This window comes from Anguilla rostrata, chromosome 7 (genome assembly GCF_018555375.3).
Source record: "Anguilla rostrata isolate EN2019 chromosome 7, ASM1855537v3, whole genome shotgun sequence".
Lineage (NCBI taxonomy): Eukaryota > Metazoa > Chordata > Actinopteri > Anguilliformes > Anguillidae > Anguilla > Anguilla rostrata.
In genome coordinates, this window is record NC_057939.1 from 17,122,327 (window position 1) to 17,129,281 (window position 6,955).

The following is a 6,955-nucleotide window of genomic DNA, read 5'->3' on the forward strand; positions in this document are numbered from 1 at the left end:
CCTCCCCTCCATGAGGAGAAAACCTGGGTTAACCATTCTTTAAGAATCCACATTTCAAGCAGGGGATTGCAAGCTGGTTTGAATATAAACAATACTACCTCACATTGGAGTACATTTTGACACATCAGGAACATTGAATACATGAGGTTCATTGCGTCGAAATGCTGAAAACTGGGGTTGGGGGGGGGGGGGGTGCGGGTGTTACAGTATGGGCCCTGCTTACCTGTACGTTTTGTTGTGCCATAGCCAACGACATGCACTACAGCTACGCCATTGTGGTACTGCTGTAAAGGGCAGAACTAAAGCTTATTTTGCTCTTTGTGGGCAGTGGCAGTTAAATTCTCTATCTGGGCCATGAGCTGAAGCCAGAGCAAGAGCAGTTCTACTGGAGATCCCCAAAAAAGAGGTCCTTTAATTTGTGGAGGAAGCGGCTTCTTACTATTTAATCTGCTCCCTACCCATAGCTCATGGTGAACCCTGCCAGATTATAATGTTTTTAATAATACAGCTTGGCGCGCAGCCCCCTGGGTAGAGTGTATGGTACAAATGTGGGGCAGGGTGTTTCCTGTGGTCTGCGACTGAAAATGGCCTGGAAGGGAGCTAAATTCACAGGCTGCTCTGTCAACATGTGTGAGGAGATCTTCAGGTATGCTTTGTGGCCTTCAAGAGTGGACATTTACATGTATTCAGTTCGTGAGAGATTTTGTTCAAAGCATCTCATAAGACCATTATGGTGAAATTAAATGCGAATAGCAAGGGTACTACAACCATTAGACAGCGACACTATAGATGTTTGGTGCTAAGTTGATGAGACTTGGTCCCTCCACAAGTTCATAAAATTAGTTACTGTGCAATTACAGGTGATCCCTGTTCATGTGTCCCTCTCTTTCCATAGGTGCTTGTTTGCCAAGACCCACAGGGAAATCCACCCTTACACACACACACACACACACATACACAATTTCTTAGCTCACATTATAATCTGCTACTCAGGGGGAAAAGAACTGAGACTGGTGTCACACAGGAAGTGGTAATCTGCATGAATCACACTGCATGACTGACCAGGTGCATGTGTGACAGATTACACAGTGTCACTGTGTGATGATAGATCCATAGTTCATGACACAAGCTGTTTTTCCATGGTACCAAAATATGTTATGAGTAAATCTTGGTATCTGCACTATGTCTGTTATGTCTGTTTTTACAAGGCTAAGAATAGAGAATTAACCAGCAGAAAGTCTCCCAGGCACCCTGAACACAGTTATTCCTGTGTTTTGACTGTTTGTGGCCCTTGTCAACAGGCCTGCCAAGTGTATGAATAAGCAATTATACCTATATCTAGTTATTTTCATATTATTTATTAACAGAATTGTAACAGTATCTTTTCAAACCGTTAGATTGTAATCATATCTGAAAAATTCACACAGTTGAATACGGTGAATTTTGCTTATCAGGCATAGTAGCGCTTGGGCTGCTTGCCAAACAACTTATAAAGCCACTGATTCTCTGGGCTTTCAGGTTTATTCCCGCAACCCTGTTTGATTCTTCTGTGTCAAACCAAGTGGGGAAAAGGAACAAAAGCGGTGGCTTGCTGAGAATATGCCCATTCTCTGTTGACTTTTATGGAACAATGGAGCCCATTGAGAGCGGAGAGGCAGCCGGAGACACGCCCTCCGAGCAACGCAGTGCCCGTCCAATCTGCCCACTGCTGCTGTGACAATCGCTCCACCGCGTCAGCCGTCATCTTCAGCCGCCCGATGGTAACGGCAGCGACCGGAGACTCATCCAGCACAGTTAAGCTGTCATCACACAGAGAGCTTTTCACCGTATTCATTCTCAAAATGTGCATCTTCTTTCTCTTTCTCTCTCTCTTTCTTTGTCTCTCTCACTCGCTCTTTCACTTTCTCTCCCATTTATATCCGTGTGTTTTTCCCTAACTGTGTGTCAATATATAGACTCCATTCTGTCTTCACGTTTGTTTTTAATTGAATGGGGAAAATTAAAGGTATGCCCTTTTTTGTAATCAAGATAAAAACAGGTGCTTTTAAAAGCACATGTGCTATCTCTGTCTTTGTGGACATATAGTATGCAGCACAAATAAGAATAATATTAATATTCTGGGTAAATACTGTGTTATTATAACTTTCTTCTTCAAAGCTGCAAATAATTTGTTGAATTATGTCATTATTCTCTATGGCAAAAATAGCTTTAGCATTGCCATTGGCTCACCACTTATTACAACATGCTCTGTGACTGTAATCTGAAATAGGACTTGTTGGCTCTCCCTAAGAACCCAGTGAACCACATAGACAAACTGCCCTTGTTGTTGTTGCAGATTGCAACACAAGCTGTGGCAGTGTGACATAGTTTATTGCTCTTCTTGTGTCAGACATTGTCATTCCCTGTGGCAAGTGTACAAAGCACACAGACGATGTTTAGAAAGATGGGTATTGATCAGTGTAATATATAAACGTATTTAACAAGTGTTGCTGCTCACTTTACACAAGGCAAATGACCTGACAGTTCTGAATTCTGAGCTCAGACCTTCAGGCCACACAGTCACTGCCAACTCACACTAGCCTGTGCTTTTATGTGAAATGTAGCTGTTTAAGCATGGTATTTAGTTTTGATATCATTTAGCAAATGGCTGAGAGTTGTGAGTGTTAGTGTGTGACGATCTTTACGAGTCAATGGGCATAAAGGAGGAAGTGGTAAGCCAGATGGCCTATCATTACTCTGCGAAGTGTTATTTTTTAGTGGTACTTCTTCATCCGAATGACACAGATGGTCAATGCATTCAATGCCATTTGTTAAGTATTTTGTAAAAACCTTACCTTTAGTACCACATACTAGTCCCAGAACAGAGGATTAGTATGTTTGGTAGCCCTGAATAATAAAATAACACGCAGTCTTTATGTCATGTGGGGTACTGTTCAGCGATGGTGGCAGACTGTGAATGGCATGAGAGAAGCGTGAGGTTTCATGCGAGCTGTGTGTCATTTAAGGAGCTTTTTGAAATGAGTAGATCTAACAGAGTGACATTGAGCTCCCGAAAAAGGATAGGAAATCTCCCAGTTTCACACGTTCATTTACACTCTGCAAGAACTGTTAGGAATCCTTTTATAACCATTTTTCTATGGTTGGTTGGGTGCCAATGCAGCAAAATTATAATATGGCCCCAGTATTTTCATCCACATTTAAGCATTTGTTTTTCTTTTGTCTTTTTTTCTCACTTTTTACCAAAATAATATTTTCTATTTTCTCTGTTTTTTATATTTATGAAATTTATATTCAAATTTAACAAGAGAACAATAAATGTTAAGTATGGCGTATAACATACCATTTTATACAATTATTATATTTCATATTTATTTATTCACATTTAGTTCCACATGCTTGCAGTGAGTCAGGTTTTTTTTATTTTATTTTATTATTTTTTTAATCTCTTCAGTTGAATTCTATTTTATTTGTATAGTATAGCAGTTTTTACAATGGTCATGGTCACAAAGCAGCTTCTCAGAGATCCAGGCCTGTACCTCCCCAGAGCACTTAGGGTGACAGTGGTAAGGAAAACTCCTTGGCTGGTAATAGGAAGAAGCCTTGAGCAGAACCCGACTCAGAGGTGGAGCCCATCTGCTGCTGGCTCTTGTTGTCCTCACTGCCATCTCTGTGCTCTTCCATGTTTTGATATCTGTCTCATCCACATGACCCGGTGTGATCCCTTTCTTGGAGCCATAATATAAATGCATTAGTTACCCCTGAGACATCTGTCTCTTCGGCCTAGCATTCTGTGATTCCAAAATGCTGCAAATCCTCCAGGTTTTGCTGTGAGCATTATTTTTCTTCTGAGGTCTACCTAACTGAAGGAGATATTTGCAAATACTATAATATATAACATGATTTATTTCATGGGGTGGCACTGTGGTGCAGTGGGTAGCACTGTCGCCTCACAGCAAGAAAGTCATTTGTTAGAATCTCGACTTGGGGCCTTTCTTTGTGGAGTTTGCATGTTCTCCCTGTGTCCGTGTGGGTTTCCTCCAGGTACTCAGGTTTCCTCTCACAGTCCAAAGACATGCAGGTAGACTAATTGGAGACCCTAAATTGCCTATAGGTATGAGTGTGTGAGTGAATGGTGTGTGTGCCCTGCAATAGATTGGCGGCCTGTCCTGGGTGTATTTCTGCCTCTCGCCCAATGCATGCTGGGATAGGCTCCAGTATCCCCCGCAACCCTGCTCAGGATAAGCAGGTACAGATAATGGATGGATTTATTTCATTTTGTAGACAGTTTGTTACTGATGGCTGTGAGATGCTGCTGGGGTGCCTGTTTTGCTTCTACATGGGTGAATTCCCTAAGTCTCTTAATGTGATTCAGCAAAAAGGTTCAGTCCAATTATCACCACCTTGCCTGCAGCACTTCCTCAGAAGGTCAATGAGAGAGAGGGAATAACTCCAGTGGGCTACAGCAGCTTTGACCTGCAGCCACAAGTCAATTATTGTTTTTGCAATTTATCGTGAGCCAAGTGCGAGAGGAGCTTCCACCTCCTCGAAAGCCCAGCGGCAGCGAGTGAAGAAGTGGAAGGGAAACATTTTCTGACAAAGGGGGCGAAGGAGGGCATTTTTAAAAGCAACCAGCCACAGCCTGTTTGAAATGAAAGGTGGGGATCCCCGGCAGAGCTTCAGCCAGCCCATTTTTCATTCACAGGTAGAGCGGAGCTGTTCTACGAGGAAAAATGAGCTCACAAATAGAAAGACCCTCCGAGACTGACACAGAATCACTGTGGAGAACGGGGAAATTTTGCACAGAGCGTTAACCTTCACTTCAAAAAGCCCATTTGTTTATTTATTTATTTGCTTCCATGAATTTTCCTTTGTTCCACTCTGCAATGAAACTCAGAGGAATGCATATATTCAGTTACAGGACTTAGTTTTGGTACTAGAAGATTATCTTTAATGTATGTTAAATGAAAGATCCTGTCATCATCTCCCCCTGAATAGAGGATGGTACAGTAAATTGAGCTGGGTGTGGTCTAGCAGGCATGTAAATTAGACACCGGTGAAATCATGTTGGGCTGGCAGTGGTGCTGGTTGGGCTAGTAGGGGGTGATCTTACAATTGGTCCAAGTAGAATACCAATGATCATGGGCTCAAACAACATTTTTCATTTTATTTTATTCTTTTCCAAATTACGGGCCCCATCACTGCTATAGAGGGGCAGCTGTCAAAATTGTCTATATTTTGTTTGTTGGTCCTTTTCCTAATATTTTTAAATATTACAAGATAAGAATATACCACTATTCAAAAGTGATACTGAAGAGGCTAAGGACAGTGCAAAGTGCTATGGAAATACAAATACTTCATATAAAATTGAAAGACAAAATGCACAGATTTAGGAAAATTACCGTTTTTATGTTACTTTCGCTTTAAATTAAATGTGGTAGATAAAACTAATCTGGACTAAAAATTGCATACAAATTAAGAGCTTGTGTGACCAGTTTAAATTTGTTTTTATACAGTTATATTGAAATGCAGGCTTCGGCATGTCAGCAGTGCGAGCCACTCTGTGGCAGAATCTTGTTGAATCTTCCTCTTTCTCTCTCACTCCGCGCCGAGAATAGGCCGCCCTTTTTCCTTATGGAAGCAGAGGGGCCTGGGAGGCGAGTTTAGAGCTCTTATCGCCCGTCCTTTGCCTGGAAGAATGTGAGGGATAGGTCATCCTCTACAGAGGGAAGGGGTGGAGGAACCGGGAGGAGGGAGAGGGAAGGTGGTGGTGATGCAGGGATTTTAAATTTATGCTGATTCTCATTGCATTTTGTTTATTTTGGCACTGCTTTGGTTTCATAATCTCCTTTTGAATTTGTTGTTTCCATGCTATTGTTTTTAAACAAAAGTGCTTTAAGTGCAAATAAAATTAATAGATAAAACCCCTTCTCACCAAAAAAATTGACATCAAATCGCTAGGAAACTGAGAGGTCACCTGCTCTGTGAAATACCAGCTGCCAAGCTTTGGGACAAACACTTGTTCCTTTCTGGGGAGAGCAGATGAATATTATGAATCGTTAATGAAACTGCAATTTTATACGACCGTCTGCTCTGTGCAGTCACAATGCTTGACAGAAAACAACCTTATTTATAATTACCTCACATTATTTTTTTAAATGTTGTTGCAACAGCAAAATTTGCATGAGCATTCAGATCAAAAGCCAAATTGTTCACTTGTGCTAACACTTGTCCAAAAATCAGTTGATGATAATATCCTTAATATTAGTAAAAGATCATTTAGTCATTTTACATACTTGTTGAAGCAAGCGAATCTTAAGTTTTACCATAGAGAATATTTGATATTGGTTTTGTACATTGTGATTTATAGTCATTGGAAGGCTCAAGCCTGATTTACACTTTGTCGCACGGCCCTTCCTACAAGTGTCGCACTTTCATTTTTGTCTCACGACAAAAGGGTCGAGCACCGAAGTATAAATCAGGCTTGGGTTGCGTAAAAGTATTTTCGGAAAAGCTCACGTGCTCTGCTGCTGATTGGAGAGAGGGATGTTTAACTTGGCAGTGGAGGGATGAGAGGAATGAGGTAGGCGTTGTCACCACAGTTCCTTTTTCTTTTCTGTTTTCTTCCCTCCCTCGAAAACATATCACTAAAGTGCCCAGCGTGTTGCTCCACACACGTCCACAAGCGGCAGAGTCACGCTTTCGCTTATGATGGATGGGGCTGTTTCGTGCGCTCACTGTTTGCGTTGTATCCTTCAAGGAACAGCCATTTGAGGTCTTGTACAAACTGAGTAATATTAAAATGAAACTGATATCATCCCGGATTAAAAATACATTTTTTTTGTAAAATTAACTTTATTTAAATTAAAAGTTCTAATTGTCAGTCAAATTCATATGCATCACAGAACAATTCTGGTGATGCGAACAAGAGAAAAGCAACATTTTATAGAAAGTTTAA